Raw genomic sequence first — 11,947 nt, 5'->3', positions numbered from 1 at the left:
GCCACTGTATAAGGTACTGGTCAGACTACACTTGGATCATTGTGCTCAGAGCTGGTCACCTGGTTATCAACGATGTGGAGACATTGGAGAGGTTCCAGAGATGAGTGCTTAAGACTATCAGAATTTTGGAGTGCTGGCTATGGAGAGGCTGCCGAAATGTGGATTAGTTCATTGGATAGGAGGAAATGAGGTGTATGATATAGACTTAAGTTAGTGAGATGATTTTATCAGATTAATCCAGCAGAGATTATAAAAAAGTAGGTGAGAGGGAAAGAATCGGAGGTCATCCCTGGAAGTTATGAAAAAGTGTGGTGAAGATGGGTGAAGAATAGATTTTTTTTATGTGGAGAATTGTCAGTGAATGAAGCTCATTAGCAAAATATGCTGTTAATGCAAGGAGTGTTAAGGAATTTAAGATTCTATATGATCAGTATGTTCTCAGTTGAATTAACCTCCCACGATGAATCTGCTAACTGCGTGGAGCGTATAATAATAATATAAATTATAACAACCCAACAAAGATATTTGGGTATCCTTATCTTAGTGTATATATACATTGGGAGCGTAACCTAAATACACTACCTTAACAAGTATAAGGTGTCATACAAATATTTCTTGATATCGTAACATAGTAAATGTAAAAATTATGACGTCCCAAAGATAAAGATATTTGCCTATCCTTATCTTAGTGTGTATACACGTTGGGGAGCGTAACCTAAATACACTTGCTTAACAAGTATAAGGTGTCATGCAAATATTTGTTGATATCGTAACATAGTAAATGTAAAAATTATAACGTCCCAAAGATAAAGATATTTGCCTATCCTTATCTTAGTGTGTATATACGTTGGGGAGCGTAACCTAAATACACTCGCTTAACAAGTATAAGGTGTCATGCAAATATTTGTTGATATCGTAACATAGTAAATGTAAAAAATTATAACATCCCAAAGATAAAGATATTTGCCTATCCTTATCTTTAGTGTATGTACGTTGGGAGAGTAACCTAAATACACTCGCTTAACAAGTATAAGGTGTCATGCAAATATTTGTTGATATCGTAACATAGTAAATGTAAAAATTATAACGTCCCAAAGATAAAGATATTTGCCTATCCTTATCTTTAGTGTATATACGTTGGGAGCGTAACCTAAATACACTCGCTTAACAAGTATAAGGTGTCGTCATGCAAATATTTGTTGATATCGTAACATAGTAAATGTAAAAAATTATAACGTCCCAAAGATAAAGATATTTGGCTATCCTTATCTTAGTGTGTATATACATACAGGCATAACCTAAATATACTCGCTTAACAAATAGAAGGCATCATGCAAGTATTTGATGTCGTGACTGAGTAAATATTATTTTTATTACACCCTCGATATAGTTGGCAGAATCGTCGTGAGAGTTTCATTCAACAGACAGTATATTTATCATGTAGAATCTTAATATCCTTAACATTCCTTGCATTAAGAACTCATTCTGGTAATGCTTTCCATTCACTTATAATTCTTCAGATAAAAAAAATCTCCTCCTCACACACCCCTCTTCAACACATTGTTACATAACTTGTTCCCACTTTCTTCAACACTTTTTATAATTTCCTCTGTATTAATCAGATAAAATCATCTCACTAACTGAAGTCTGATATCACCTCTTTTCCTCCTCTCCAAACAAACTCTGTAATCCACTTCTCTTGAACATCTCTCTCTCCCTATAGCCAGTATTCCAAAGTTCTGACATTGTCTTAGTCACTTGCCTCTGAACTCTTTCTAATTTCTTAACATAACATTGAAAACCAGGTGACCATATTTGAGTAAAAGAGTCCAAGTGTGGTCTGACCAGGGCTTTATACAGTGGCTCAACTGGTCTATAGTTGGAGACTTCTGTCCTAGAACTATTCTTGTTCTTGTGGATTTGTACTATTTTGCCTTCTTTCCAGTCCTTAGGAAAGCATACCTGCTTGCTACAAGTCAAATAAAATGAATATTTCTTCAAGCAAATTGTGATTTGATAGGGTCAAAAATTTGATCCCAGGGAGAGTGGCAAACCCAGTTTGCCAGTCTCCCCTTTTAGCTGTAGGAGGAGATAAAATGGTATGATGATTCAGGTAGAGACCAAGAAAGAACTGAAAGATATCAGAAGGTCAACGAATGGATGCCTCACTCTGAAGAATAGCTGAATTATGTGGCCACAATGATTGTTTATATAATCAAGGATATAGGGATTATATTTGTGTGGGAGAGGTGTAATATCAGTGATGAGAGAAATGGGCATGGCAGACCATGGAGTATCCAAGAAGTGGAATCAGTGGGACTTGATATAGAAACCGAAATTAGCTAGTTTTACAAATGTTAGAATTACTTGAAACAAGGGGAATGAAATTGTAGCAATGATAGTTCATTTACCAAAATTGGAACAAATGACATTCTGGAGATGGAGGAGAACATGAGGCTGTGTATAAGGAGAGTCTGAGGACTAGATTTTTTGCATGGAGATTGGTCAGTGATTGGAATGCATCACCTGAAACAGTGCAGAGACAGCTAATGCATTTAAGTTAAGGTATGATTTGCTGTGTGAGAGTGGGACCTCCTGCAATGAGTCTCTTGACTCCATGGAGGTCTGATAATATTAGTAAGATGAAGATACAATGGAAGTCCCCTTGATGCCACACACTTACTAGCTATTAGAATTTGTCAAAGATATAGGTCACACTTTTTATTTACTTTCTGTAAGCAGGATGTATAAATGTACAGTGTCTTCATATTATTATTATCCATGCCTAAATGAAGTTAAAAGGCTCATCGTGGGAGGTTGTTTTTAGGAAACACAGTCTATCTTACCACATCCTTGAACATACTGAACGTTCCTCCTCTAACCACGCTCTCAGGTAATGCATTCCACAGTGTTCAACCACCCTCCATGCAAAGAAACCACTCCTCACCCTCTTGTTCACAGCCTCCTTTTGTAACTTCCAGGGAAGGCCCCTTGTCATCACTCCTTCGCACTGTTCGACCCAAAGAACTCCCAGTGTCTACCCTGTAACTGCCTATCAACAGTTTAAAAGTCTTGATCATATCACTTGAAAATAGCTAGAACTGTTGAAAATGACAACTGCGTTGTGATTGGGGAACCAGTGGAACAAGTAAAACATATCAACTACTTAGGCACGATTTTTAGTGAAGATGGTAAATTAAATATGGAAATAGACAACAGAATCAACAAAGCTGGTATGGTAGCAAGTTCAATTGAATAAATTCATATGGAATAAGAGAGAAATTAGTCGGAACACTAAATTAGCTGTATACAAGATGGTGTTCAAACCAGTTTTAACTTGTGGATCTGAGAGCAGGGTCAGAAGTAAAGCACTTGACCAATGACTAGAGACTGCAGATATGAGTCCTGAGAAAGATTAGAGGCATGAACAAATGGCATCAATGGCAATATCATATTAAAAATGAGGATATTAGGGAAGAACTTGATATTGTCAGCATCCAGGAATGCGTTAGCAGAGCTAATCTCAGGTGGTATGGTCACTTAAACAGAATGGGCGAGGAAAGATTAGCAAAACAAGTGTTCTCTGCCAGGTTGGCAGCAAAACAAACCAGAGGAAGACCAAGATATAGGTGGATTGATACAGTACAAAGTGCCTTAGATGATAGAAATAAAAGATCTGATAATGTTAGTCTTGACAAGTAACAGACTGATTTGGAGGAAAATTGTAGATAGGAAGTTAGTAAAGATGTAAATTTTTCATGTAGTACTATCATATCCTGTACACCCCTTGAGGGTATATGTCAGGAATTTGATGATGATGATCATATCACCTCTCCTTCTTTCTACCAAACTCTGCAGTCCATATTCCCTTAGTCGATCCTCATAACTGACATTGTACAGTCCAGCAACCATCTTTGTTATCTGCCTGTGTACCCTTTCCACAGTTAATTTATCTCCTTCAAATCCTGAGTACTAAACCTGAGAACAATAGTCTGTGTGGTCTGATCAGGGTCTTTATACAATGGAATGATAACTCTTTTATCTCTGCCCGTCAGCGTCCTTCTCAGTATTGCAGCAATCCTGGGTTACCTTCACCACCTTTGCAATATGCTCCCTGAATTTCAGTTTTCTATCAATCATTACCTCCAGATCTCTTGTTTCCCCTACTTCCTCCAGTATAGCTCCTCCAATCAAGTATGCATCCTCCTATCAATGGTTCCCAAACTTCAAGACTTTTCATTTTGCTGCATTAAACCGAAATCCTCATTCATTTGCCCATCTGTCTACTTTATTCGAATCCTCTTGCATGGCTGCCACATCTGCACTATTACTGATAACTCTTCCCAACTTCACATCATCCAAAAACTGAATATCCCCTTGCAATCCATTGACAATGTCATTGATATAAAGGCTGAATAATACAGGTCCCAGTACTGAGCCCTGTGGAACACCACTTGTAACCTTCTTTTGCCTTGATATTGCCTCACCGTACACAACTCTCCAATACCTATCACACAGCCAATCCTGAAGCCAGCTGACTAACCTGACACATAAACGCATGTACTGCAACCTAAATATCAGCTTATTATGTGACATCCTGTCAAACATCTTTGCAAAATCTAAAAAAATGGCAGTACTGTATATGCCTTTCCCTCATTAACTGCTCTTGTCACTTTATTATAAAAGGCAATCATGTTATTAAATCAAGAGTGCCCCTTAACAAATTCATGTTGATTCTCACAAATAATATTACCCTCATATGCCCAACACTGTATATAGTTCCCTCGCTAACAACTACTGATGACACATAAACTGGCCTATAATTAGACACTTCTAGTCAGCTACCACCTTTGTGCAGCGGCACTATCTTACTTTCCTTCTATTCTTTGGGTATCTTTCCCACAGCCAGACTTTATTGAAAAGTCAGGTCAACAGCTGTCAGTTATATAGCACATTCTCTCATAAAACCCATGGTGAAATACCATCCAGTCCAACAGCTTTACTGGTATCCAGAATACTCAGTATTTGAAACACATTCTTCCTCTTGCACCTCTAAATCCTGAACATGCCTTATCCCTCTAGTATTAAAACTTTCTTCTCCAGGATGAAATACTCGAATGAAGTGCTCATTGAACAATTCCACTTTGCCTTCTGCATCAGTCACTCTATTCTCATTTTTATCCCACAATGTCATTCTTCCGCAATCATTCTCCTCCTCCTATTGGCCACATAGCTAAAAAATTCCCTAGGATTTTCTACAGATCTTAGTGCCAATCTCTTCTCATATTCGAGTTTTGCCTTCCTCATCATACTGGTCACTCTCCTGACCTGCATTTTATATTCTTCGTGTATCTGCCCTCCACCTCTCTCCTTATGTCTCTTCCATAATCTCTTTTTCAACTGTAGTTCCTGTTTGATATTGTTTATCATCCACTTTACACCAAATTGTGTCTGCTTCTTAATTTGTGGAATACAGCTTACTATTGCTGCTAACAAATATCCTTTCACAATTTCCCCCGCACCGATGATATCCTGGTCTTCCAATACTGCCCTCCCCTAGTTGATACCTAAGACTATTATAATCACATGCTTTTATAATTCCACATACGTTCCCTTTTCTTTGATACACCTGCATATCTATTCATCTTCCAAGTCAAAACCACATTGTCACTCTCTCCAACTGGTGGGAGAGATGTCATCTCACTTATTATCAGCTCTTCTGATGCTCTGACCAAATCCAAAACTCTTTTTCCCTCTATTACATGTTGCCTAAAACATTTGTCCCTCAAGAATTCTAGAAATTCCATCCCCTTATTACTACATGCATTTTCCTCTTCTCAGCTTTTACTGCTGTACTTAAAATCTCCCATAACAATCATTCTTCTTGCACTTGCCAAGCTCAACTGCCTAAACATGTCCTTCTCTCCACCCTCTGTGCTCCCTGGTTTATATACCAGTTTAATGGTAAGAAATGCTTCGTATAGAAGCAATTGTCATGCAGTTATAATTTATTACTTTTTGTATGGAATATTGTTTAGCAAAGAATATGTGCACATCTAAAATACAGGGAAATCAACCATGATAACACACAATTTTTGGACATTATATACTAGTAGTGACAGACAGTAGATGGTAGTAGTGTTTTGTAATTATAGGATTAAGTATGGAAGACAGTAAGTTGTAGTGGAGTAGTGTATCCTCTCATAATGAGTCCTTGGAGGTATCACATAACACTTTATGATACCTCATTATATCACATTAACGCTTTAGAAATTGCATTGAAAATTGAAGGTTTTTTTGAAGATGGAATTGGTTAAGTAGACAAAATTTACTTAATATACTTGTTATTGTTTTCATGTGTTGTCATTTCTTTGATTTGAAAGCCAGGTTTTTAAACAATAATGCATAGTCATTGTCTTAACCAACAACCCCTTAGATCATTACAAGATTAACAAACCTTACCCTCTCCTCAGATGGTAATTGCTGAGAATAACACAACAAATTATTCAATTAAGTAAATTAAGTAAAATGCTAGTGGTGGTGGATGGCAGATGGTGTTGGTGTAGAGGATGATGGGTAGGTGTAGTTGGTGGATTGAGTGGTGCTCTCTCCCAGTGAGTCCTTAGACTCCCTGGAGGTGTCATGAAATAATAAATGTTGAGTGCACATTGCATTGCAAATAATTTAGTCAGATGTGCTCACCCTAACAATATATACATGGATTGATACCTATATTAAACAACTACGAGGTGTCTGCAAATGATTCTTTATTTTAATACAGCAGATCTAATAGCTATAAGATCTCAGAATAGATATCATGTTTACCTTTATCTTAGCATGTATATTGTTTTACTTATATGACAGGATTATGAATATAACGGTGTTGCCACAAATTTACATCTATCACCAAAATTGTATATTTGATTGATGTATTTATGTTGTATACATAAACCAAGTTCTCCTTTTATGTATTTCATAAATAAAGTGTATATATACATATATATTCAGCCATTGTCAATTCACTCCTGGATGAAGGCCTTTACAAGACTACTCTGACACTGTCTTATGCTTTCCTTCATGTCACTTCTTTAAATCTGATATCAATTCAGCATCATTTTGGTTGGCATCATGGTTCTTTTTCTTGGAATCCAATCCAGTACTTTTGTCTATCACTAATCTTGTCTTCAAGTAATATATGTACAGCCCATTGAACCTTCAGATGCTTCACTTTGTTGTCAGACTTTAATTTGATGTCTATTCCTATTATTTTGATCCCATCGTGTGATACAAAACATAATTATTTCCATATTATTTTGTGTTCTTAATTTATTATTATTATGATTCAATTTTAGGAAGTGTTATTAACAGTGATGGAAGATGTAAAAGTGACATAAAAGCAAAAATAGTGATGGGAAGAGATACCTTTAGTAGAAAATGGCATTTAATCAGAAGTAAAATGGATAGCAACCTAAACAAAAAAACTAATAAAATGTTATACGTGGAGTGTTGCCCTCTATGCATCTGAAACTTGGACATTGAAGAAAGAAGAAATTAAGATTTTGGAAAGCTTTGAGATGTTGATTTGGAGAAGGATGGAAAAAATCAAATGGACAGATAAAATAACTAATGAAGATGTCTTAAAATGAGTAGAAGAAGAAAGAAGTCTGTTAAGGAGGATAAAAAGAAGCAAGGGGAAACTGGATCGGACATATTCTGAGAGGAAAGGGAATCATCACTGATGCCATTGAAGGAAAAATAGACGGAAAAAGACCCAGAGGAAGAATAAGGGAAACAATGCTAGATGACATGCTCAATGGAAACAGGTACACAACCTTGAAAGAGAAGGCTCAGAAGAGAATGGAAGGAATGTTTCTGCTACTAAAAGAAGAACCTGCTCAATTTCAGAATACTGAAAAAGAAGATTCAATTCTCCATGGAGTCAAAAGACTCATCGAATTTGAATTGTTTGCATTTATTGTCCATGTTTCCATAGTCGTATGTCCTATTTCCCAATATAGGAAAAATGCATTTTATTTTAATGTTGGCTGTAATTTTTCAAATGCTTTTCCAATCATTGTGCATCTTAATTTTGTCTGTTTCATTGACATCTGTTGTCCTAAGTACATATATTGATTCAGTAGAGCCCTCAGGATTTAATCTTGGGTGGGGACCCCGAGTTGAGTAGAAGATTTGAGAATATGCACAATGCATCACGCAAGACCTATGACTAAACCTCTGCAGAGATGTTGATATTCATAAGTAGTATAGAAATAGAAGACAAGACACAAAATAAATATTTAAAAAAATTAATTTTAATTAGGAAAACGTTTTTGGAAAATTTTGTTTGTTTTCTGTGTGGGGGAACCAGGACCCCCTGGCCCCATTCTGAGTGCACCACTGTATTGATCTAGTTCAATTTTATCATCGATTTTTATTCTTTCTGGCTGTACATATCTCTTGAACATAACTTGGGTTTTCTTTAGGTTCTTTAGACCAGCTGTTGTGCTGGCAATTTGGAGTTCATGAACACAAGTAATTCATGTACAGTTGAAGTAAGGATACAAATATCTCATCTGCAAAGCACAAATGGCTTAAATATCTTTAATTTATCTTCAGATCATTTTCTTCCTAGAAAATTAACTGTTACACGGTGATCAGCATTCATTTAAAAATTTTATGGAATTTACAACAGTATTAAAACTTTTTTATTATCCCGATGTTTCGATCTTCATATCAAGATCATCATCTGGAGCATACATAAATATACAAGACAAGCTTGAGTTACATTATTAACTGTAAGCTGGGAAACAATGATTTGATCACATGTTATTCTACTGGCATGACCTCTAGTGAAAATATATATATATAAATTACATCAAGCTAAATTCTATTTATGATGACAGGATTAAACATTCTTTCTTACAGATGGTTTTCTTTCAGAAACAATGATGCCCTATTTTTATTATTACATTTGTTATTTAAGAAACTGGATTTTCTACTGTCCTGTTTATAGTTGTTCTTAGTGAGGAAGGTTCCGTGGGTCGAATATATGCATTCCATATGTTTGGGATTTTAAGACCATCATTATTGTTCAGATTAGGGTGGTTGATAATGATCTCGCAGGCTTCCTTAAATTTCCGTCCATACCATGTTTCAGTGCGATGTAGACAGCTAGTGCTTTTCCAGACAATTCTGTGTAAGGTATTCAGAGAATGATTCGAAAGATAATTATTAATAATTACCATAATTATTATATTTAATGTGTCGTTTATGTCCTTTTTGTTTGATAGGAATTGTGCGTTCCGTTTCTTCTATATATGGTATGTTGCAAGTACAATAAATACGATATACTCCAGGGTGGGCTAGTGGAGGGAGTGTGTCTTTGGATGAGTTGAGTAAGCGTTTTAATTTTGCAGGAGGTTTAAAGGTGGCTTTGAGGTTGTATGTTTGTAGTACTGTGTTTATTTTGTCTGATGTTCCTTTAATGTAGGGAATGGTTATAGTTTTACTGTAGTCTGGTTTGTCTTTTTGAAGTTTTGTAGAGAATTTTGTTAATAGTGTTTTGGCTGTATCTGTTTTTTTTTGGATAGCATTGCTGATAATTTTAAATTCGTCTTTCAGTGCCTGTTGATCATCTGAGCCCTGTTTTTTAGAGTTTGATAACACCTAGTTTTTGTGTTGGGTGGTGGTAGGAGTTTATGTGTATATATTGTCCCGTATGTGTCTGTTTCCAGTAAACAGTGAAGAAAAGAATGTCAGAGGGAAGATCTGTGACAAATGTATCTAGAAATGGAAGTGTGTTATGTTTTTCAATCCCAATTGTGAACTGTATGCATTTGTGTGAACTGTATGTTGTTTGTTTAGGTGGCTAAGGAATGTATCTAATGTCTGGCGGCCATGGGAACAGATCGCAAAAACATCTTCAACATATCTAAGCCAGACTTTGGGTTTTAGGTGGGGGGAGGAACCTAATGCAAGTTGCTTAAAATGTTCCATGTAAAAGTTAGCAATGTGTGTGTGGGGGGGGGGGGATAATGGCGAGCCCATGGCTGTGCTTACTTTTTGTAGGTAGAAGGCGTTTTGCCATACAAAATAACCAGAATGTAATACATGTGCAAAGAGTGCCGTGATATCTGGGGGGAATTTGTTTGTAGGAGAATTGTGTCATTGATTGGGACATTCGTAAAGAGGGCAGAGATGTCAAAACTGACTAATAAATCATCTTTTTCTAATGTAATGTCTTTGATGTTTATGAAGTGTTGTGTGTTTTTGATATAGGAGGGGGAATGACCAGTCAACTCCTTGAGTGTTGCGGCTAATTTTTTGGCTAAGTGATACATCGGGCTATCAAAACCTTAAAATAAACGTCTTCCTAGTTTAGAAGATTGAATATTCTAGGACAATCTCTGAATAGATTGAGATAGATTTCATCTTGTCTTCAGGGACACGCCGGCCCTGAAGTGCAATATGTGCAACGCACACAGGCGCCAGAATAGTAAAGGCGCCTAAGAAGAGGAAATACTTTTAATTGATGGGTAAACTTTCATCAATTTTGTAGCTGATTTCCCCCACCTTCTTTGTATATTTTGATTATAATTATCATCAGACCTCCATGGAGTCAAGATTCAAGGGACATCTCTCTCTCTCTCGCACACATATATTCACTGTATCTGCACTCACCACACATGATCTGCATCTGTATCTGCACTCAATTTAGTCAGGGAATCTTGCAGACTTCTACTGGATTTATTTATAAGTATAACATCGTCTGCATAAAGCAAAGAGCTCACATTAACATCTCCAATTTTGATATCAGGTTTAATACCACTTTCCTTCATGTGATCCATAGAGATAATTAATAGCAGAGGGCATAATGTACATCCTTGTCTGACACCAGATTTAACATTAAACCATCTTCCTGTACTTCAGTTCTAACTGTTGACTTACAACTCAAATAAAGACTAAGTATTGCTTGATATAATTCCCCATTGACACCACACAACTGTAGCGTTTTGAATAGCTTCTCTCTTGGCACCTTGTCACATGCTTTTTACAGGTCTACAAAGCTTATACAGATTTTTGTTGTATTCCCATGACTTCTCAACTATTTGTCATAAAGTGAAAATCTCATCCCTACAGCCTCTATTTTGCTTTAATCAGCTTGTTCTTCACCAAGCATTTCTTCCACAATCCTTCTCAACTCTTTCTCAAGTATACTTGCATAAATCTTACCAGAAATACTTCTGCAATTCTCACATTCAGTTTTATTTCCCCTTTTATATATGGGTACTATGAGAGAGCTCTACTCCAATCATTTGGAATTAGTCTCTCTGTCCAGGCCCTCCGAACTATGCAGTGCAGCCAGTGTAAGACTTTTATACCTCCATACTTGAGTATTTGCGGTCGAATATCATCTACTCCAGCTGCCTTTCCAGACTTTTGATGGCTTTTTCTACTTCAAGTATGGATATGTATATTCCTGATTGCATGCTTAGTCAGTGTTTTTTTACCACTGTGCTGTCATCACTGCTTGTTTCATTTAGCAATTTTTCAAAGTAATTACTTCATGCTTCAAGGATATCCTTTTCTCCAGTTTTTATGTCACCTTTATCATCTGTAATAAAATTTACAGCACACTTTCCTCCATTTCTGAACTTCAACAACCTCCAGAATAGCTTGCCACCTTCCTGACATTTTCTATATTCTTACCAAAGTCCTCCCATGAATTTTGTTTAGCTAGTTTTAAACAGTGTTTATCTTTCTTGCATTTGTCTCTGTATTCTCTAAGAGCACAAACTGACATATTTTCCCAGAAATTTTTAATATGCTTTCTTCTTTTCCTTCACTGCCTCTTTCTGTGTCCACCATGGAGTTCAGATTTTTCTATCCTTGCAGACAACCTCACCAGATGCCTCTCTGGCTGAATCAATCAATGGTTTCTTCAGCA

The sequence above is a fragment of the Typopeltis vanoorti genome, chromosome 17 (genome assembly GCF_054136105.1).
Source record: "Typopeltis vanoorti isolate ZY-2024b chromosome 17, IOZ_Tvanoo_1.0, whole genome shotgun sequence".
NCBI classification, from domain to species: domain Eukaryota; kingdom Metazoa; phylum Arthropoda; class Arachnida; order Uropygi; family Thelyphonidae; genus Typopeltis; species Typopeltis vanoorti.
The sequence above is the reverse complement of the archived record's forward strand: the minus strand, read 5'-3'. Positions refer to the sequence as shown.